The sequence below is a fragment of the Phyllobates terribilis genome, unplaced genomic scaffold (assembly GCF_046119375.1).
Source record: "Phyllobates terribilis strain yellow unplaced genomic scaffold, ASM4611937v1 Scaffold_49__1_contigs__length_9717188, whole genome shotgun sequence".
NCBI classification, from domain to species: domain Eukaryota; kingdom Metazoa; phylum Chordata; class Amphibia; order Anura; family Dendrobatidae; genus Phyllobates; species Phyllobates terribilis.
This window is the reverse complement of record NW_027362809.1, coordinates 8,959,490-8,982,567: the sequence shown is the minus strand read 5'-3', so window position 1 is coordinate 8,982,567 and position 23,078 is coordinate 8,959,490. Positions and strand designations below refer to the sequence as shown.

Genomic DNA, 23,078 nt, shown 5'->3' with positions numbered 1-23,078 from the left:
TGTGTAGACGGCTGTGAGGGTCTTGTGTTCAGCCTAGTTTTATCCACCAGTATTATGTGTTTTCTATTTGTGTAATGACAACGGTGGATATGTCAGGATTAGAGTTGATCATAGATGTGACTTCTCATCTGTTTGTGACTTTTACAATATTTGTTTCAGGGTGAAGATCTGACCCATATTAATACTACAGAGACATATGTGAGGGGTGATGAGTGGGGTAAAGAGAAGATTCCTACATATAACTACCCAGGTGAGTAGTAACCACTAAATGCTGAGAAGTCACATATTCTTCTCAGTCACCGGCTGTGGCTGCTTTATCGGTGGTGTAGTCCGGCCGTATCACAATCATGTGATCACCATTTTGTCTCTAGACCACAACATTCTCTTCCACCCAAAACTGTTCAAATGATTTTGGGCATTGAAACCCTTTTCCATAGAACTTACAACCTGGAGGATCCACCTACTCACTGTGATTAGGAGACGTTACCTGCCCAGATCTGTAAACCACAAAGCCAGAAAATCACTTGAAGAAAAATATTATGATGGATCTGTAAGAGAAAGCGGAGGGCAATGATGCTGTTGGCTTCCTAGACCCCTGATATCTTATTGGATGAATCTGCCTTCTCTCCCTTCTGAGCTGCTGAATGTGCTCATATGGTCCCTACAAGACCAGGTCCAGTCTTTCTGGCCAAACTTCACATTTATGATCTACAACATTAAATGTGCAGTGAGGGCAAGTGTGAATTTCTGTACAATAACAACAGAGTTTCCCTTTATCCTGACTTTTCAATTTCTTTTAAAACCGACTAACTTCAAACCAGATTGTGATAAACTAAACAAAAAAAAAACATTACACTTGTGACATGATATAGCTTTAAGCTAAATTTAAGACGTCTCAGCTCTGCAGTATTATAAAAAGTTCTCTTTGAACGTCTAATATTTCTTCTTGAAACTCTTCTGATAGAAAATATTGGCCCTTATGATAGTTTAGATTCCCAAGAGCCACCGAGCCCCATACTCCAATTACCCCAGAGAGGTTTCACCACTAGTTACTCACTACTTACTGATGGAGACTGTTGAGTTTGATCATTTCAGTAGATGTTATTGTCTATACTCACAGTTTTGACTATACTAGTTAGTGACCAAAATACTCTGATTTAACCCCTTCCTGCAGCCAGTTTTGTGTTCCTATCTGGGCCCATTTTTCAAATCTGACATGTCACTTTATATGGTGATAACTTTGGAATTCTTCACAAAGGATAATAGGAAACAAATGGACCTTACAAATAATATTCCAACTTCTCTTGAATCTGACAATACCCCATATACGGTTGTACACTACTGTCTGGGCACATGGCCGGTTAAGAAGGGCAGGAGCGCCATTTAGCTATTTGAATGCAGATCTTGCTGGAATAGTTTGCAGACACAATGTATTGGGGACACTGTTCATTGTCACCTGGCAGCTCAAAAGATGGCCACCACAAACAGGCTTGGCACTATCTACTCCATTTTCCAGATCCCAGGGTTTGCCTTGCTCATCATCCTTTAATCCCTCTACATGGATCTGGACTTAGACAGAGACCCCCTACGCTTGGGCCACAGTGTAACCTAATGTTCTGTGGTGTGAGATGGCAAGAAGAATAGTCAGATAGCCGGGTCAGAACTGGAGGTCAGAGAAAATACAAAATGCCACAAAAGTAGTCCGTGCACGGGCCGAGGTCACAACAGAAACAAATACACAAGTCGGGAGCTGAGCACAGAGGACTGAGCCAGAGGAGAACAAGGCTGTATCTGGCAGCTTCCTGCAATTTGCTTCCAGCTTTAGTAGGGTGCGGTGCTTTCCAAATGGCTGAAGCAGGGAGCAGATTACTCCAGCTGGACAGCACACACACCCATACTGCCAGACTGGATGGTACTAATGGTCCCAGGCTCCCTAATCTTAGTGGCTGGACAGAGCCTGCGCCGCCCAGAGCTTCTGGTTCTGACGTCTCCTCCATCACCAGCGCCGCCTGCAGGATGAGTAAGGTGGCTCCTGGTGACAGAAGCAGACGGCGCATGAGCAGATCCCAGAGGAGATGGGACCCACCATTTACAGAAGCCCTAATGTGACCAAATTGCAGAAAACCAGAGCAGTAGAAATCCCCATAAAGTGAATCCATTTTGGACATTATAACCCTCAGTGAAATAATCTATAGGAGTAGTGACTATTTTGATTCAACAGGCACTTTCCGGAAATTAGCACGCAGTGGATGTTGGAGAGTGAAAATTACAAATTTATAATTTCAGTACCGAACACATAGTGCCCAGATTGTGCTCCAGGAGACACACACCGTAAATTAAGTGGGTTCTTCTCACTATAGTAATGCTAAATACATGGATGATAAATGTGGTTTGGACGCACTGCAAGGCTCAGAAGTGAGGGGGAGATCTGACTTTGGGAGAGTGGATATTGCTGAATTGGTTTATGGAAGCCATGTTGTTTTTCAAAAGCCTTTGAGCCACTAATAATGTGGAAACCTCTGATTTTCCATTGACAGATGATGGACCTGAGTGGGGACTTGTTTTTTGTGAGATGAGTAGAAGTTTTTATTGGTATTTTTTCACCTAGGTAACATTGTTTGATGGCTTTTTATTCCATATTTGGGAGGCAGAATTAACAAACAGTTGAACACTACGCTCCACTGGTTCATCCTATGAGGTTTTCTAGTAGACTGTGAACTGTTATTGTCTTGGTGAATACTGACGGCTAACATAGGGCAAAATAAAAAAAAAATCACAGAAAAAGATACAGCCTTACCAGCACCAAATCATATAACAAATGCACTAGCAGGATGCCGCAGACCCCCATGATAAAGGTGGGGGCAAAATACTGATGGAGAAACCACTCCCAGACCTACCAAATTCATGGAGGGTGTGGTTGCCTAGTATTAAAGATGCACACAGAAGAAGCTTGCATAGGACGCCAGTCACACAGGTAGGTGTGATGCACAGTGTCTGGCTTAGCCTAATGATGCCCATACTATTAGGTCAGGAAGGCTGCCCAGTACTATATAAGTGCACCCCACATGGACAGACACCCCAGTACACCCAACCAACACTAAAATGCTAATGCATTTGTTATCTGATTTGGTGTTGGTAAGGCTGATTTTTTTCTGTGATGTTTTCTTGGTAAATAATGATACTTTTACATAAAGTACATTTTTATGGAGCCTTTAAGTAGAAATATTCAACAATATAAATTTTAAGGATATGTTATTCATAAATAATAATTGGTTTTATTCTTGGCAGATGACTGTACCAGGAGATCAGAGGGACAGCTGACATCTTCAATTTTTAAATCAGATGATCTTGAGATCACACAAGATACAATTGAAGTGAATGCCATTACTCCAGATATACCATCATCCCTTCACTGCAAAGATCTGTCATCTGATCCTATGAAACAGATCCGGTCTTCTGATTCATTGCCGACTACTAAGGAAAATCAAAGTCACAAAATAAGCATTAAAAAAAACAAATTGCTCCTAAAGCAAAGAAGCCATTTTCATGTTCAGACTATGGAAATAGTTTTTCCCTCGAAAAGTCTTTTCTTAAACATCAAAGCATTCACACAGCAGAGAATAGATTTTTTTGTTTCAAGTGTGGGAAATTTTTTAACCAGAAAGCACATCTTGTTAATCACCAGAGAAGTCACATAGAGGAGAAGCCATTTTCTTGTTCAGAAAGTGGAAAATGTTTTACAGAGAAATCAAGTTTAATCAGACATCAGAGAACTCACACAGGGGAGAAGCCTTTTTCCTGTTCAGAATGTGGAAAATGTTTTAGATACAAATCACATTTGGTTGAACACAAGAAAACTCACACAGGGGAGAAGCCTTTTTCCTGTTCAGAATGTGGAAAATGTTTTAGCTGCAAATCAGATTTGGTTAAGCACCAGAGAATTCACACAGGGGAGAAGCCTTTTTCCTGTTCAGAATGTAGAAAATGTTTTAGCCGGAAAAAAGATTTGGTTGAGCACAAGAGAATTCACACAGGGGAGAAGCCTTTTTTCTGTTCAGAATGTGGAAAATATTTTAGCTGGAAATCAGGTTTTGTTACACACAAGAGAATTCACAGAGGGGAGAAGCCTTTTTCCTGTTCAGAATGTGGAAAATGTTTTAGCCAGAAATCAGGTTTGGTTATGCACAAGAGAACTCACACAGGGGAAAAGCCTTTTTCCTGTTCAGAATGTGGGAAATGTTTTGTGAAGAAATCATCACTTCTTAGTCACCAGAGAACTCACACAGGGGAGAAGCCATTTTCATGTTCTTAATGCAGGAAATGTTTTACACGGAAATCAACCCTTAACAAACTTCAGAGAAACAGGGGAGAATCCTTTTTCATTTTTAACCAAAAATTTTATCTTCATAAAGGGGTTGTCCACTACTAGGACAACTCCTTCTCATTCCTCATGTTTGGCCTTTTTAAAATAAAAACACTCATACGCACTTCCTGTTCTGGCGCAGTTCCATTGGTGTCACAACTCGCATTTCCGTAAGGCTGTTACATCACACAAGATTGTTACATCACACAATCCTGCTTCCAATCAACGCCACCTTCAGACGTATTGTACATCAACAAGAAGGACATGGCCTGGACACAGCACCAAGAGAATGCACACACTGAAAGCACTCTCTTCAGACCGTGTTCCTGGGGGAATTATAAGCAATTTACAGCCTCAAACATGACTTTCGATATGGGAAAGAAAGAAGAGATCAGAGGTTAATCTGAGGTCCTCCACCTCTGTCAGCATGTCTGGTATGCAGCGTTTCTTATGGAAGGTCTTATCTTCCTGCTCCGGAGCTATTACTGCCTCACCTCAGCGTGGAAAAAGAAGCAGTCTTAACCCTCATGATGCCAGACAGCTCCAGACTGTAAGTCCTGCACCAACTTCTCTCTTAATGTAAGCCTCACAAGAAAACAGCTCCACCAATCTCCCTGTACTCTCACCAAAGCCCACATACTGAGCAGTGCTTGCTTCACAGGGACATTTACCCCCCAGCCACAGGTTATTCTGATATGGGGAACAACATAACTTATTTGTATATCAGATTGCGTCTATCCCTACTAAAGAAGATATGGAGCAATATATTCAGAGGCTGGAGACCACATACAATACTGAAATACGTCCCCTCACTTCTATCCTGTCACAGCTTACTGATAAGGTACAGAGATTAGAGGATAATCTCATCCAAGTTAGAGGCCATCATAATGCTCAGAAACTAAAGGCCCCGTCACACTTAGCGACGCTGCAACGATCCCGACAACGATATGACCTGTCAGGGATCGTTGCTGCGTCGCTATGTGGTCGCTGGTGAGCTGTCAAACAGGCAGGCTCACCAATGATCAGGGGAGCAGCGACATCGTGGAAAGAATCGTTCCACAATGTCCTGCTCCTGGTTACGAGCCTGCTGAAGCAGGAGCAGGCTGGTAACTATGGTAAACATCGGGTTACTAGTTGCACACGCGCTCCTAGTAACCCGTTGTTTATCATGGTTACCACTCTGCTACAGTGAGCGGGAGGTTACCGCTCACTTTAGCAAGCTCATAACCATGATAAACAGCGGGTTACTAGGTGCGCGTGTGCCCCTAGTAACCCGATGTTTACCATAGTTACCAGCCTGATCGCTGCTCCCGCTGGTCACACACAGCGATGTGTGCTGACCAGCGGGAGAGCAACGACCAAAAAATGGTCCAGGACACTTTGCAGCGATCAGCGACCTCACAGCAGGGGCCTGATCGTTGCAAAGTGTCACACATAGCGACATCGCTGGTGAGGTCGCTGTTGCATCACCAAAACCATGACACAGCAGCGATCTCGCTAGCGATCTCGCTATGTGAGACGGGGGCTTAACACTGGATCTTCACAGCCAGTAAATAAACCATCTGGTTGATGATCAAGAAAATCACAATAATATCTGGATAAGGGGTATACCTGAAAGCATCAATGCACAAGTGATTATGCCAACACTGCGATCATTATTCATAATGTCCTTGGTGATTCTATTGATAAGGAGGTGGAGATTTAAAAGGGGCACCGTACAATAAGCAATCATGGCCCAGATCCTGAGTGTCCAAGGGACATTATCTGTCGCATACTTTTTTTCAATGTAAAAGAGGCCATTGTGAGGAAAGCAGAAGAGTTGGGTCCTGGTGATTTCAATGGAAAACGCATATAATTGCTCACATATCTATCCTGAATGACACTTGCTAAAAGAATGGTATTGAAACCACTACTTGATGCCATCCGGGAAAATGGCCTGATGTACTCCTGGGGGTACCCATTACAGCTGTATATTTTCAAAGATCCAAGCAACATGAGACCTTTCTGTGATGCCCTGGACATTCCATATATCTGACTGTCCACCTGCTCCACCATTGTCACAGAGAGTTCCAGCACGTCACAGAAGGTGTTCAATGGATCAGGAACTTGATGGTGATGCAGCAGGTGGGAAAGGAACCTGCCAATCATATGAGCTCCTGAAATGAATCTTGTCTTCCTTGATGAGAGACAGTTTGCAGATGCTTACTTATTTCTTTAAGCATATAATTAGATATATCTACATAGAGCATTAGGTGCCACTCTTCCACTATATAGAATGTCTAAGTTCATATAACATCTTAGACCAGCATATAAGTTGAGTTCACATGATACTACTGTAATATCAGGCTGTATTACTTTGCTTGCTATATATTCCATGGTTCCACCTAATAGGAATCCTAGAACTGAAAGTTTGACTTACGCCTGTAGAGACAACCCCCAGTTAGGGACTTGCATTGGGATCTGCTTGTTTCACAATTTCCTACTGTTTTGATATAGTCATAATCTATACTTCTTAGACACTGAGAGGTAGACATTACTATCTACCATCTATAAATCCTCTTTTCTCTTAACCTTTCTTTCTTCCATTCCCCCTTTTTTTCATATAATATGGCACAACTCAAAACTTGTTCATTAAATGTCAGAGGACTTAATGTTCCAGAGAAAGGAGCTCAAGTGTTTTATCATTGGCATAAACAGCACGTACATTTTCTCTTTCTTCGGGAGTCACACTTTAGAGGCGATCATATACTGTACCTCAGTTTACTAATAGATAGCATTTTTCTGGGATGCCAAGATGATTAATGTTTTGAAGTCTAGGGTGCTGAGTATAGGCCGCCACAGATCACTGCTGCATACTATTGTAGAAACACTGTCTGACACGAAGAGGAGGTTCGTGTTTGTTAAGATCTCCGTCTACTCCAAAATTTTGACTTTGGAAAACTTCTATCTCCCTAATTGTGACCAAATTAAGACATGCCGTCATTACTTAAACAAACTAAAATATTGTGCGGAGGACCTTATCATCATTGGAGGTGACATTAATTTTGTCTTGGATCCTTCTTTAGACGCGTCCCGGGGCTGGTGTCACCAATCTAAAACACAAACAAAAGCTTTGCTAAACGTGCTCCGGTCTCAATCGGTCGATATATGGAGGATACTACATGCAGACGTAAAGGATTATACCTATTATTCTCCTTTACACAATATGCATAGCCATATAGTCCTTTTCTTAATTAGCCGTCACTTGCCTACGTTACAACCTACATCTCAGGTAGGAACTGCTGTATGGTCAGATCATGCTCCTGTATATTGTAATCTGACTATGCCGGACTCCACCAAGACTTCAGATGTTGGATCCTAAATGATAATCTGCTGAAAGACTCACTCTGTGTCTCAGACCTTCTTGAGACTATAGACTGCTTCAAATATATGAGCATGATGAAACTGCCTTACCATTTAAATGGGAAGCACTCACATACGTCCTCAGAGGGATAATAATAAAACTTAGATAAAGGCTAAAAAAAGGAGAGAACAGCTAAAGTCTTCCATTTGCTTGAGCAGATTGATCTACTTGACAAACAACATAAATGATCTGCTTCCTTCTAGGTATATGTAGACCTGCTTAACACTAGAAGGGAGCTAAAGTAGTTTCATGGATGGGGTACTCGCAAATATTGTGTAATTTCAGGGCACCTACTTATGGAAGGAACCAAGTGAAAGCTTCCATTCTCAGTACTAGATATAGGGCCTCCTCAAGAAAATGACTTAAAATGTCATACACTAAAGTTAATATATAAGGCGTGGGATAGGGGTAAAAATATTCTGGGGATTGGAAAGTACACAAACTATAATCCTTTATGGCACAGCTATAACTTACCAGAGCTACAGAAACTAAAAAATGTTAGTGAATGGGAGGATAGGGGTATATGTTTGGTGTCACAACTCTTGAGGGATGGATTATTCAAGAGGTTTGAACAAATAAAGGCAGGTTTTAACCTTCTGCATAGGGTGTTTTATCAATATCTGCAAATACGTCTTGCATATAGTACACAACTAAAATAAACGCCATACTGATTTATAGATATCACCCAATAGATACCATTACTACATCGTTGGATACAAAAGGTCTAATATCCCTTTTTTATAGGCAGTTACTGGCCCTACATTTTGATAAATATCCTTTGATAGTTAAGACAAAATGGGAGGAGGATGTGGGTCCCTTATCTGAGGAGCAATGGGGGAAATACTGGATTTGACACCGAAACTTTCATTGTCAGAGTCACAAAGATTGACCCGAATTCTTCTCATTCATAGAATATATAATCTACAAGAATTTTATTTAAAATTGAAATACAAATGGATGACACATTTCCTAGATGTGGTCAAAAGGACGCGCCCACCTGATGCATATGACGTGGGAATGTGTAAATATTGGCGACTACTGGAAGGGGGTGATCGCTCTTGTACTATCTGTATTTGGGATACAACTTCAGTTGGAGCCTAAAATCTGTATCCTAGAACTCCTGGCAGAAGACGTAGACTTAGACTCCCATATGGCAATAGATAGCTCAAGAATATCATTCTAAGCCAGATAGTTGTTGGCACTACATTGGATAGACAATTCTCCCCCAACGATAACAGAACTAAAATCCAGGATAAATAACACTCTATGCTTGGAAAGGGGAGCTTATATTAAAAGGAACGCTCTCAAGAAATCCATACACATATGGAAGCAATGGTTAATTACCCCAGGTATTGCTTCAGAAATACTATACTGGACCATTTGTACATATACCTGCAGAAAACCAGGAATTTATATCCTTATACCTAAGGTGTTAGCAAATAATAATTGTTTCAGCCCACACAATTGCCCCTTCTTAGATATATTATTTTTCTATTGATGTCCCAATAGGGGAAAAAAAGCCGTCAGGGAGTATTCAGATATTTATGTACAAATGTAAAATTACTGTTCCAAAACATTGTACTATAGAGCGATATTGGGATTTATATCATTGTAAACCGGTTCTTGTATTGTTACTGTTTTTTCTTTCTTTTTATTTTTTTTGTCACAAAGTTTGTATAAGAAAAACAAAATGTTGGTCTTTCTTAGTTTTTTTAAATAAAAATGATCTGATTAAAAAAAAGAAAGGAGGGAAGGTCTTTAATAGATCAAACGTATAGAAAATATCAAGATCGCATGTGAAGGTACTCGTATGAATTCACAGATAAATGTGGTCTCTCATTGACAAGGAAGTTACATCCACGGATGCAAAGGACATACGGCTCCGGCAAAAATTAAGAGACCACTGAACAGTTTTCTATTGGAAAGCATTGCAAGACTGGTGGAAAGCATGGCAAGAGGAATGAAAGCTGTGATTAAAAATCATGGTTAGTCCACCAAATATTGATTTCACATTTAAAACATGAGTAATTTGAGGTCTGAAAGCACTGTGTTTCTTTTTTAGTATTTTGACGCTTTATCATTTGCTGCAAATAAATTCAAAATTTTTAGCTTTGAATTTCGGAGACGTGTTGTCAGTAGTTTATAGACTAAAACAACAATGTACATTTTACTCTATAATATACCTATAAAGAGAAAAATCAGAGAAACTGAAAATTTTGCAGTGGTCTCTTAATTTTTGCCAGAGCTGTATATATCCAAAACAAAAGGAGCACTACTGCTATAAATTCATAACCCCACTGACATAGCTGACGCATTTCATTGCTGTTATAGCTCACTTCATAATATTCATGGAAAATACCACGACATGCCACCTAATTTTCTTGAAACAAAAATTAACAAATCATACTGCCGTTCCTTCCTTACAGACCCCTGAGCAGGATTTACTAGACAAAGCTTTAATGGCGTCTCCTATCGGGAAGAGCCCTGGGGCAGATGGATTCAATAATAGATTTAATAACATGTTTGCACCTCTGTTATTACCATTAGTGTTCAATAATATCTCAGAAGACTCCCCTTTTGCCCCCCAATCACTTGAGGCTCATATAATGGTTTTATCAAAGCCTGGAAAAGGACTAAATGCCTGCCCTAATGTTCATCCAATTTCATTAATTAGTGTAGATGTCAAAATATTCTCTAATATAATTGCACCATGGCTCTCCCACTACTTACCTACAATTGTTAGCAATGATCAGGTTGGCTTCGTTAAGGGTAGAGAAGCTTGTGATAATACAGATAAAATGTTGTTAGTTTCACGTGCAAAAAAAACCAGGGGATCCCAATGTGCCTTGTTTCTGTGGACGCTGAAATAGTGTTTGACACAATGCACTGGACTTTCTTGAAGAGCACCTTATTACAAAATGGGTTGGGCTCTTTCCTGTTATCTAAAATTCTATCCTTCTACACTGACCCTAAAGCGATAGGGTAAACGCCTTCTATATGACACATTTTCTATTAAAAATGAGACAAAGCAAGAGTGTCCCTTATCACCTCTCCTATACACATTGGTGATGGAACATTTCGCGGTAGCATTACAAAAAAATCCAGATATTAGTGGAGTTACTATAGGCTCACATCACTATAAACTAGCTCTATACGCAGATGACTTGGTGCTCTGTTTTCAAACCCAATTATCTAATTTCCTTCTATACTAAAGGAATTCGAAGAATTTGGCCAAAAACGATTTTAAACTCAACTACTCTAAATCAGAAGCAATAACATAAGACAACAGCTAATTTTTAACTTTCCCTTTAAGTGGCAGAAAGACACAGCTAAGTACCTCGGTACACAAATTCCAGGGAACATGGATGATCTGTATAGTTTAAATTATATCACTGTCCTTGAACAAACTCTTCAAAATTTAATGAATTATAAATTCAAACTCTTGTCCTGGTTTGGTTGTATTTATGTGATAAAATGTACATTTTGCCAAAACTTCTTTTTATATTCCAGATCATTCCTGTCTGCGTTCCTCAGACCTTTTTCTCCTATCTTGACAACGCTATTAGGTAGTATGGGAAACGTCGAAGTCTAGGATACGTTTTAAAATATTGTGATGTTCCAAAAATAAAGGTGAGTACTAGGATGTCTGATCTAAAAAAACTACCACCAATCTTTGATTCTTATTAGTGTTGAGCGAGTATGTTCTGTCCGAGTATGCTCGCGCCGAGCTCCGAGTATTTACAGCTGCTCGGTGATATAGTTGAATTGCTCCCGTGTGCATGATTTGCAACTGTTTGACAGCTTTATTACATGTGAGGAATGTGTAAGAAATAGACATTCCTCACATGTATTAAAACTGTCAAACAGTTGCAAATCATGCACATGGGAGCGATTTAAACATATCACCGAGCAGCTGTAAATACTCGGAGCTCGGCCCGAGCATACTCGGCGAAAGGGTTAATAGAACATACTCGCTGAACACTAATTCTTATGAGAGTAGTGGACTGGTTCACATCTGTGGAACATAAGCAATGGGTGAAACTGGAAGGGGACTTCTATCCGTGGATACTCACATCTCTACCTTGGATTGACTAAATACATGTACAAACTAAACAATTACCAATACCTAATCAACACTTTTTGAAAACATGGGATCAAGTCTTAATCTCTTCATCTATACCACGTAGGTTGGGTCCATTAACGCCCTTGTTTGGCAACCCAGATTTTCCCTCTGCTTCAGGTACGAACTCATTTCTAATCTGGGACTGATCTGATGGGGTTAGATTGAGACACGTTCTCATGGGATCAGGCTCTTTTCCTTCCTTTATAGAACTTCGTGGCTCCTTTCCAATTAGGAGTCTATCCTGCCTGGCTTATTTCCAGCTCAGGTCATTTATAAATTCTTACATATTTCTAGTATAAAGGATGAACTTACTCCGTTTGAACCCTTAATCACTCAAGTAGGTCCTTGTACTAAACTTCTATTTGCATACACAAAGCAACACAAATGGACACCAGCAATGACCCTCTACCCTTTACTGGGGTTGGGAGAAGGAATTGGGTAGTCTAATTTCAGAGAAATATAGGCAAAAAACATTCATACTCTCCCACAAAGGCCGTGCTCATGAGAAAAACGATAAGATTTTATCCAGATGGTAACATTGTTACACTATGCTAAGTAGCATCTTCGGACTTGTGCTGGCGGTGTGGTGGTGCAGACGGGTCTGTATTACATATATGGTGGAAATGCCCATCATCGTCGGATTCGGTGGACTACGTTGGACCTGAATGCTTTTTTTTTGTGTGTGTGTGGGGGGGGGGGGGGGGTGGTTTAATAAAAAAAAAGTGTCGGGGAGTGTTTATTCAAATTAAGTATTTTTTCGTGGGTCTTTTTATTTTTTATTACTGGGTCAGTAATGGGTTGTCTGATAGACACCTCTCCATTACTATCACCAGGGTTTGATGCCAGCTGTGAGTTTTGACAAACCACAGCTGACATTAACCCCAAGATACTTTACACCAATTGTCAATGCATCTGGGCAGTTGGGAAGAGCAAAGGCAAAAGCCATAATTGGTGCATCTCATGTGATGTGCCACTTCTAGGGTGGCTATGAGCTGGTATTTTTAGGCTGGGGAGGGCCCAATAAACAGAAACCTTCCCAACTTGATAATATCAGCTCTCAGCTGTCTGCTTTACCTTTGCTGGTTACAAAAATATAGGGGGACCCCATGTCGTTTTTTTTTATTATTATTTATTAGGTTAAACAAGGCTAAACACCCTTTAGTTCCACATGAAAGGCTCCAAAGGATGCAGATTTATAACATATAGGGGGTTGTGAAATTATATACCTGCAGGACATCTATCTATCTATTATCTATCATATCTCTAACTTCTTTCTATCTTCTATCTATCTCTGTATATAAGATTGTTTTCTTTGTTTTGTAATCAGTTTTAAGTTACATAGAGGATTATAGTCAGTAAAAGACGATGTTAATAACGCATTGTATATGGATGCAGGCGAGAAAAAGATCTCACACTCGCATGACACTCGTCCAATAATTCGGGATGAACATCGGAGCGATTTATAATCCGCTGATGTGAACGAACCCTTACCTGGACTCTGAATATAGTCTATCAAGGCCGCCCTCCCTGGAAGGGGTTAAACATATGAGATTTTGGCCTTTTAGCTCCTGGTATGGAGTGGATAGCACAATTGTAGCACCCTGAGGATTCGGCTGCTACAGGGGTATTGCACCTCAACCCAGAGGTGTGATATTCCACTCCCGGGTAAGGATGGAGTGTGGAACTGAGCTCAGTTAGCTGCATGCACTACACACATCCCATTTCCGAGGAGCAGACCAACGGTACTCCCACTTAGAAATGTGCAGGTACGACCGAGTCTGTTCCTGGCTGGAGTGGGAGGGGGGTGGTACATCCCAAGTAGTGTAGGGGCAGATAGGGGGAGCAGCCTGGGTAAAGATAGGAGCTCATTGGGTGCTGGTCACCTGAGCTCACACATAGAGGGTGTATATAAGGTGGGCACCATCTTAGATCAGGGTCAGTCTGTGAGAAGGCGGTCAGTCAGCCACAGTCTGTCAGTCTGTGAGAAGTCAGAGGAAGAGGAGCAGAGCAGCCCCAGAGAGAGAGAGAGGAGAAAGGAAGAAAGACCCAGAGGGGACAAAGAAAAGGACTCTGAGAACCCAAAGTCCATCACCGGGTGAAGAGTTGGCAATTGGGTACCGGATCCCAAGCTGGCAGAGGCTACAGCACACCTTAGCCAGGAACCGGAGGTCGTGGGCAGGATTGATCTGCCACGATCACCCACCACATCTACCCTGAAGGCAAACCACATGGAGGGTCAGGGAACCCAAGGCCAAGGGTCTCCCAACAGAAGGCCCGAGGGAGCTGGACCTAGGTAGATCCCTGGTGGGGACGGCCAGAGGAAAGGACAGAAGGAGAGCTCAGGGTCACGCTCCGGACTTGCTTGGGGGTTGGCTGAATCCAGGACCTGGTGGACGCAGCACGGCTCGGGTGGTCACTTGAAGCTAGAGTGACCGGAACATCAGCAGTAAGTAAATACCCTAAACTGCACAACCCGACTCTGTCTTTAATTACATCTATGCTGCACCACCACAACCCCCATCCTCTGCACCTGACCCCCTGAGGCTATACCCCACCCGTTGGGGGTTATACTACCAAAAGCTGCACCAACACCATCAGCCTCAGCGGACCCTGCTGCAGCGGCGGCCATAGTGACCGCAATACAACGGGTGGCGTAGTCGACATTAAGAACTTTATAACATCTGTAGGACTGCCACATACTCTGAGCTTGACACCCTGGGCACGGACCGGGTCACAGCCACTCGGAAGACTACAACCCCCATCTGATCCGGCTCCGGGTATTCCCCTAAAGAATATGGCCCAGGGGGCGCGTCACAATCATATGCCGCCATATAGTAGACGTCTGGTAACTGGTGATAATCACCTCATGTGTCGTCTATTTGTCTCCAAGCAGGAAAATCCCACGTTACATTCACACATAAAACTGTAGAAAAGGCGGCGCGGGGTAATTGTGCCAGTAGTGAGGGGCAAATAATGCTGGAAATGTCACTGACTGCGGAGACGTCTCCATGTAGCGTCTTCACTCCGGATATCACTGTACAGGAGCCGCACAGTTCACACTGTGCATCCACTGAGGCCCCTGATCATGTGACCCCTGACTCCTCCCCTCCTGTGACCTCATCACAGGTCCTGTGTGCACAGAACAGCCATATATGTGGTGGCGGCTCTGCAGGTGGAGGTATGTGGAGATCCCCCATTACTGGGTGCAGGGGGCATTAACCCCTTCAGCACGGAGACTCTTTTGGGGTCTCTGTGTGGTGTGAACAGTGAGGTAACAGCTGTGGACAGAATGCGGCTTAGCTGGTTCCCGTCCACATTAGATCCATTCAGACGACTCCAGGATGAAGGACAGAAGCCCAGAGAAGTCCTCACACAATGCCATTATTCCTCTCCTAGCTCCAGCACAGTAATGTAGATAGTAGTGATAACCGTCCACACATTCTCTTTATACCCTCCGGTGCGATGGATTTACCCTCAGTGTCCAGGAAGCTTCACGGTTCAGCAATGCCCCTCCGCCATCTCCCCTCCACCTGAACTATTTACCCTTTCAATGCCACAAAACTGAAATGTCTTTCAGTCACCATTGTGTTCTCTTAGGAAATGTGTGGAAAGATTGGAAGGGTTAATGGCCGCGGGATTAGTGGGGTCTCCTATGTGCTCATTAATTCTCTGCCTTATTTACAGGAGGAGCAGCCGACATATCTGACATTACATCCCAGACACTGAATACAATATACTACAAATTCTCTGCTGCAGGTGATACATTGTGTAATGAAATGTTTTATTTAATGTGATTAAATCTATTTCTTGTGTTCGGCATATTTACATGGTGGACATTTATCAATGCCGCATCTGTGACAACCCAGAGGTGTAAGCCAGGTTCTCGTTATGTGTTTCTCTAACGATTAAACCAGGAGACAGGAGTTGTGAAAGTGTCGGGGCCGAGAACAAACAGCCATCTCATAAAACCATCAGATACCCATCTCGTGAGAAAGGTATTCAGCTGCAGACTCCGAGGAAGAAACTGCTAGTTGTGTGTGGCCTAAAATATATAGGTTTTATTACTAGATGTAAAGAAGAAGACTAAATACTGTAAAATAATAAATCTCCTCATATGTTTCCCCTTATTATCTCCAGTAATTGTATTATCACACAGGATTTTTATGATGTTACATCGGCTCATCATCTTCTCATTCAGGTCCCTACAATATCGGATCCTCTCAGTGAAGATCTTCTATATAAGAGAATTTTCCTTATTGATCCATCAAAGATGGATATGGACAGAGACAAGGTGGCGAAGAGGATAATGCACCTCACCCTAGAGATCCTCTTCCGGCTTACTGGAGAGGTGAGAGATTCTGATGACGTCACATTACATCATTCTTATCTATGGGAATAACAGATGGACAGAACTGGAGAGGAGAGGACTCTGGAAATGTCTGTAGTGAGATTTATTAATGTGTCTCTCCATAACCAGGATTACACAGTAGTGAAGAAGACCTCTAGTGAGCGCTGTCAGGACCCTGTGTCTGAGGGATGGGGAAGACCCCTGAGCCCAATCACATGGCCTCCACCTCACCTCCTGATACATGAGGACATCAATGACCAGAAGATCCTAGATCTCACCTACAAGATGATTGAGCTGCTGACTGGAGAGGTGACACTGCTGGGAATGCTGGGACATTATACAGTAACACTATGAAGGGATCGGTGGGATGACGATATCATTGTATGTGTCAGGTTCCTATAAGATGTCAGGATGTCACTGTCTATTTCTCCATGGAGGAGTGGGAGTATTTAGGAGGACACAAAGATCTGTACAAGGACGTCATGATGGAGGTTCCCCAGCCCCTCACATCACCAGGTAATAGACAGACACACTGCCTATAATTATCTGTATGTAAAGATTGGTAGCCCCACCTATACCCAAATAAAAGGGGGGTCTCATGGGAATATGGACACTGGATGAATTTATTCTATGAGTACATGGTTTGAATACAGTTTAATTATCGCCTGTGTATGGCGTTTTGGGGTCAAAAGGTTATGCTGTGGTCTCTGGTGTCCACGAGCAGGTTATATCCAGTTTGAGCCAGTTATTCTTGGCGCTCTTTTGTGACCCATTGATTGGTTGTTTTAAGAAAGTGCGGGAATTTCTATTGTATAAATAGAACAGCTGTTCTGTGGTTACCTCATTATCCTGTCAAAAGAACGAAGACCCCACCCTCCCTCCCTTGTATCAATAAAAATTTCCCTTTGTCGTGTTGTTTATTTGTGGGAAAATTGCCCAGTTTCTGGGTGAATTGGATTAATGTGTTGGTAATTTTTATTGAGTTTTTATTGGTGAATAAATTATTCAAGTTATTTAATTCATTTGGTTACCCTAAATAAACATCACGGCCATTTTCTTCCAACTGGTGTTGCGTGTCGTTATTTTAAGGTTGGTTTACAAAAAATGTGTTCTATGTTACCATGAATTCAGTCCCTGTATGTTTCCTCCAGATCTATCTAGTAAGAGGACAACACCAGAGAGATGTCCCCGTCCTCTTCTTCCCCAGGACTGTAAACAAGAAGACCCCAATGTTCCTCAGGATTATCAGGTAGATGGAGAGAAGGTGTCATGAGATCTCCCCTATGATGTGTAGACGGCTGTGAAGGTCTTGTGCTCAGTCTTGTTTTATCCACCAGTATTATATGTTTTATATTTGTGTAATGAGAACGGTGGAGATGGCAGGATTAGAGCCGATCATAGATGGGATTTCTCCATCTGTCTGTGACTTTTACAATATTTGTTTCAGGGTGAAGATCTGACCCATATTAATACTACAGAGACATATGTGAGGGGTGATGAGCGGTGTAAAGAGGAGATTCCTACATATGACTACCCAGGTGAGTAGTGACCACTAAATGCAGCGAAGTCACAGATTCTTCTCAGTCACCGGCTGTGGCTGCTTTATCGGTGGTGTAGTCCGGTCATATCACAATCGTGTGATCATCATTTTGCCTCTAGATTAAAACATTCTCCTCTTCCAAAAACAAAACTGTTCAAATGACTTTGGGCATTGAAAGTCCTTTTTGTGCTGCTGAATGTCCTCATATGGTTCCTACAAGACCAGGTCCAGTCTTTCTGACCAAACTTTGCTTTTAGAATCGACAACATTAAATGTGCAGTGAGGGCCAAGTGTGAATTTCTGTACAATAACAACAGAGTTTCCCTTTATCCTGACTTTTCAATTTATTTTAAAACCGACTAGTATTGCGATAACCTACATAAAAACAAACATTATACCTGTGACATGATATATCTAAGCTAAATTTAAGACACCTCAACTCTGCACTAATATAAAAAGTTCTCTTTGAACGTCTAATATTTCTTTTTGAAACTCATCTGACAGAAAATATTGGCCCTTACGATAGTTTAGATTCCCAAGAGCCACCGAGTCCCATACTCTAATTACCCCAGAGAGGTTTCACCACTAGTTACTCACTACTTACTGATGAAGACTGTTGAGTTTGATCATTTCAGTAGATGTGTTATTATCTATAGTCAGTTTTTGACTACAGTGGTTAGTTCCCAAAATACTCTGATTTAACCCCTTCCTGCAGCCAGTTTTGTGTTCCTAATAAGGCCCCATTTTTTAAATCTGACGTGTGTCACTTTATGTGGTGATAACTTTGGAATTCTTCACAAAGGATAATAGGAAACAAATGGACCTTTCAAATTATTTTCCACCTTTTCTTGAATCCAACAATCCCCTATATACGGTTGTATCCTACTATCTGGGCACATGGCAGAGTTAAGAAGGGAAGGAACGACCTTTAGCTATTTGAATGCAGATCTTGCTGTGTTTGCAGACACAATGTATTGGTGGCACTGTTCATGATCACCTGGCAGCTCAAAAGATGGTCACCATGAACAGGCTTGGCACTATCTACTCCGTTTTTTCTGTACCTGGACTTACACAGAGACCCCCTAGGCTTGAGCCATGGTGTTACCTGATGTTCTGTGGTGTGAGATGTGAAGAAGAATAGTCAGGTAGCCGGGTCAGAACCTGGAGAGCAGAGAAAATACAAAATCAGAAGACACAAGAGTAGTCAGTAAACGGGCCGAGGTCACAACAGGAAACAAATACACAAGCCGGGAGCTGAGCACAGAGGACTGAACCAGAGGAGAACAAGGCTGTATCTGGCAGCTTCCGGCAATATGCTTCCAGCTTTAGTAGGGTGTGGTGATTTCCAGTTGGCTGAAGCAGGGAGCAGATTACTCCAGCTGGACAACACACACACCCATGCTGCCAGACTGGATGGTACTAAAGGTCCCAGGCACCCTAATCTTAGTGGCTGGACAGAGCCTGCGCCGCCCAGAGCTTCTGGTTCTGACGTCTCCTCCATCACCAGCGCCGCCTGAAGAATGAATAAGGCTCCTGGTGAGAGAAGCAGACGTCGTAGGAGCAGATCCCAGAGGAGATGGGACACACCATTTGCAGAAGCCCTTAATATGACAAAAGGCAGAAAACTAGAGCTGTAGAAATCCCCATAAAGTGACTCCATTTTGGAAATTATAACCCTGAATGAATTAATCTTTAGAAGTAGGGAATATTTTGACTTTACAGGTACTTTTCAGTAATTAGCACGCAGTGGATGTTATAGAGTGAAAATTGTGCATTTGCCATTTTGTTACCCAACACATAGTGCCCAGATTGTGCTCCAGGAGACACACTCTGTAAATTAAGTGGGTTCTTCTCACTATAGTAATGCCAAATACATGGATGCTAAATGTGGTTTGGACACACCTAAAGGCTCTGAAGCGAGGGGGAGATTTGACTTTGGGAGAGGGGATATTGCTGGATTAGTTTATGGAAGTCATGTTGCTCTTCAAGAGCCTTTGAGACACTAATGATGTGGAAACCTCAGTTTTTCCACTGACAGATGATGGGCCTGAGTGGGGGCTTGTTCTTTGCGGGATGAGTGGAAGTTTTTATTGGTATTATTTTCCCCAACATAACAGGTTCATCCTATGAGGTTTTCTATTAGACTGTGAACTGTCATTGTCTTGCTGAATAATTCATATTTTTACAGAGAGTTTAAGTAGAAATATTAAAAAATATAAAATTCAAGGATATTTTATTAAAAAATAATAATTTATTTTTATCATAGCAGATGACTGTACCAGGAGATCAGAGGGACAGCTGACATCTTCAATTTTTAAATCAGACGATCGTGAGATTCCACAGGATACAATTGAAGGGAACACCATTACTCCAGATATATCATCATCCCTTCACAGCAAAGATCTGTCATCTGATCCTTTGAAACAGGTCCTATCTTCTGATTCATCACGGACTACTAAGGAAAATCATAGTCACAAAATAAGCACTAAAAAACAAACTGCTCCTAAAGCAAACACGCCATTTTCACGTACAGAATGTGGTAATAGTTTTCCCCACGAAAAGTCTTTTCCTATACATCAAAAAACTCATACGATAGAGAATAGATTTTCTTGTTCCAAATGTGGCAAATATTTTAGCAGGAAATCAAATCTTGTTATTCACCAGAGAACTCACACAGGAGAGAAGCCTTTTTCCTGTTCAGAATGTGGGAAATGTTTTAACCAGAAATCAGCTGTTGTTATACACCAGAGAACTCACACAGGGGAGAAGCCTTTTTCCTGTTCAGAATGTGGGAAATGTTTTCCACATATGACTAGTTTTATCAGACATCAGAGAATTCACACAGGGGAGAAGCCTTTTTTATGTTCAGAATGTGGAAAATGTTTTCCACATATGACTAGTTTTATCAAACATCAGAGAATTCACACAGGGGAGAAGCCTTTTTCATGTTCAGAATGTGGAAAATGTTTTACACAGATGTCAACTTTTATCAGACATCAGAGAACTCACACAGGGGAGAAGCCTTTCTCATGCTCAGAATGTGGAAAATGTTTTACACACATGACTAGTTTTATCAAACATCAGAGAATTCACACAGGGGAGAAGCCTTTTTCATGTTCAGAATGTGGGAAATGTTTTCCACACATGACTAATTTTATCAGACATCAGAGAATTCACACAGGGGAGAAGCCTTTTTCATGTTCAGAATGTGGGAAATATTTTAACCAGAAGTCATCTGTTGTTATACACCAGAGAACTCACACAAGGCAGAAGCCTTTTTCTTGTTCAGAATGTGGAAAATGTTTTACACAGTTATCAACTTTTATCAGACATCAGAGAACTCACACAGGGGAGAAGCCTTTTTCATGTTCAGAATGTGGGAAATGTTTTAACCAGAAATCAGCTGTCGTTATACACCAGAGAACTCACACAGGGGAGAAACCTTTTTCATGTTCACAATGTGGGAAATGTTTTAACCAGAAATCAGCTGTTGTTATACACCAGAGAGCTCACACAGTGGAGAAGCCTTTTTCATGTTCACAATGTGGGAAATGTTTTGTGAAGAAATCATCTCTTCTTAGTCACCAGGGCAGTCACACAGGATAGAAGCCTTTGTTATATTCTTAATGTGGGAAATGTTTTCCTTGAAAATAAACTCTTAATAAAGTTTAGAAAAGTAACACAAGGGAGAAGCCTTTTTCATGTCCAGAATGTTGAAAATGTTTTAACTGAAAATTGTATCATCTTAAAGAGGTTGTTCACTACTAGGACAACCCGTGTCATTCCTCATGTTTGGCCTAGCTAAAATAAAAACACTCATACTCAGCTCCCATGCCAGCGCCGTTCCAGCGGAGCCGGGACTCACATTCCTGGGGTTGTTACATCACATGAGCCTTGCGCCCAGTCAGTGCTGACTTCACTGCCACCACCTTCGGACATATTGAACATCAACTGGAAGCCAGGGCTGCAGCTGCTCTCAGATTTCCTCATGATGTTCGATTTTTCTGAACATGGAGACAGTGATTCTGGCACTTACTGGGCTCACACGACATAACAATCTCACATGAGCCCCGGGAACGCACGTGCCGATACCGCTGGAATGGTGCCGGCATCAGAGGTTTGATACAAATCTTACAGACTGTTTGATACAGAAAATATAACATATAATAAAATATCATATTTACAGGATTTAAAAAAACACCCCCAACCCTCCCCACCAGAACCCCCCCTTTTCAACCCTTACCCATCTAATTTTGCATAAGACTATCATCCCTCCTTGACGTACAAATACCAAATGTATCATGAATTGCACAACATTCTATCCGTCCTATTATGTTGCTATTAAAGAACTAGCATGTTAAATACACTGTGTTCCAAATTATTATGCAAATAATATTTTCTCAGATTTTCCCAAATTACCTATATGAATTGCAGTCATTGTAATTTTCCAGTCAAATAACTATTAGAGTACAATTGAAAGGTTTTTGTACAAACTGCCTATGATAACAGTATATTTTAAAAAAAATAAAAAACTCAAACTGCATGTTCCAAATTATTATGCACAGCAGAGTTTTCAACCTTTTCGTTTTAATAAAGAACAAAAAAATGGTCATTTTTGAAATTATAAGCGTTAGCAGGTTATTACAAACTGAAATCAAACAGTTTTCAACTCAAAACTTTATTCTAGGTGATGTTACATTGGCACATAGGACCCCTTGTTGGAAAGGAGCTTCTGAACTCTCTCGTCCATTGAATTTGTCAAGTTTTGGATGATCATTTAATATAATTTCAAAAATGACCATTTTTTTGTTATTTATTAAAATGAAAAGGTAGAAAACTCTGCAGTGCATAATAATTTGGAACATGCATTTTGAGTGCAGTTTGAGTTTTTTATTTTTTAAAAATATACTGTTATCATAGGCAGTTTGTACAAAAACCTTTCAATTGTACTCTAATAGTTATTTGACTGGAAAATTACAATGACTGCAATTCATATAGGTAATTTGGGAAAATCTGAGAAAATATTATTTGCATAATAATTTGGAACACAGTGTACCCCAAAATGATATCAATATAACCATCAGTTTGTAGTGCAAAAAATTAGCCTTCACGCAGCCCCATTCCCGAAAAATGGAAACGCCACGGCTTTTGGATCTCGGAAAGTGGCGACACAAGCAATTTTTTTTTTACAAATTTCTGAATTATTTTTCATCACTTAAATATAAATCCTATAAATCGTCACTTAAGTAGAACAGATGAAGCTTTACTACCTTCTGCTCCAGTTCCAGCACTTCACTGCTG

The 23,078-nt window shown here is 41.3% G+C and overlaps 1 pseudogene; it reads left to right on the top strand.

Annotated features, from left to right (window-relative positions):
- Positions 1-21,423, top strand: part of LOC141191687 (uncharacterized) — a 65,510-nt pseudogene extending 44,087 nt beyond the window's left edge.
- Positions 21,424-23,078: the final 1,655 nt, after the last annotated feature.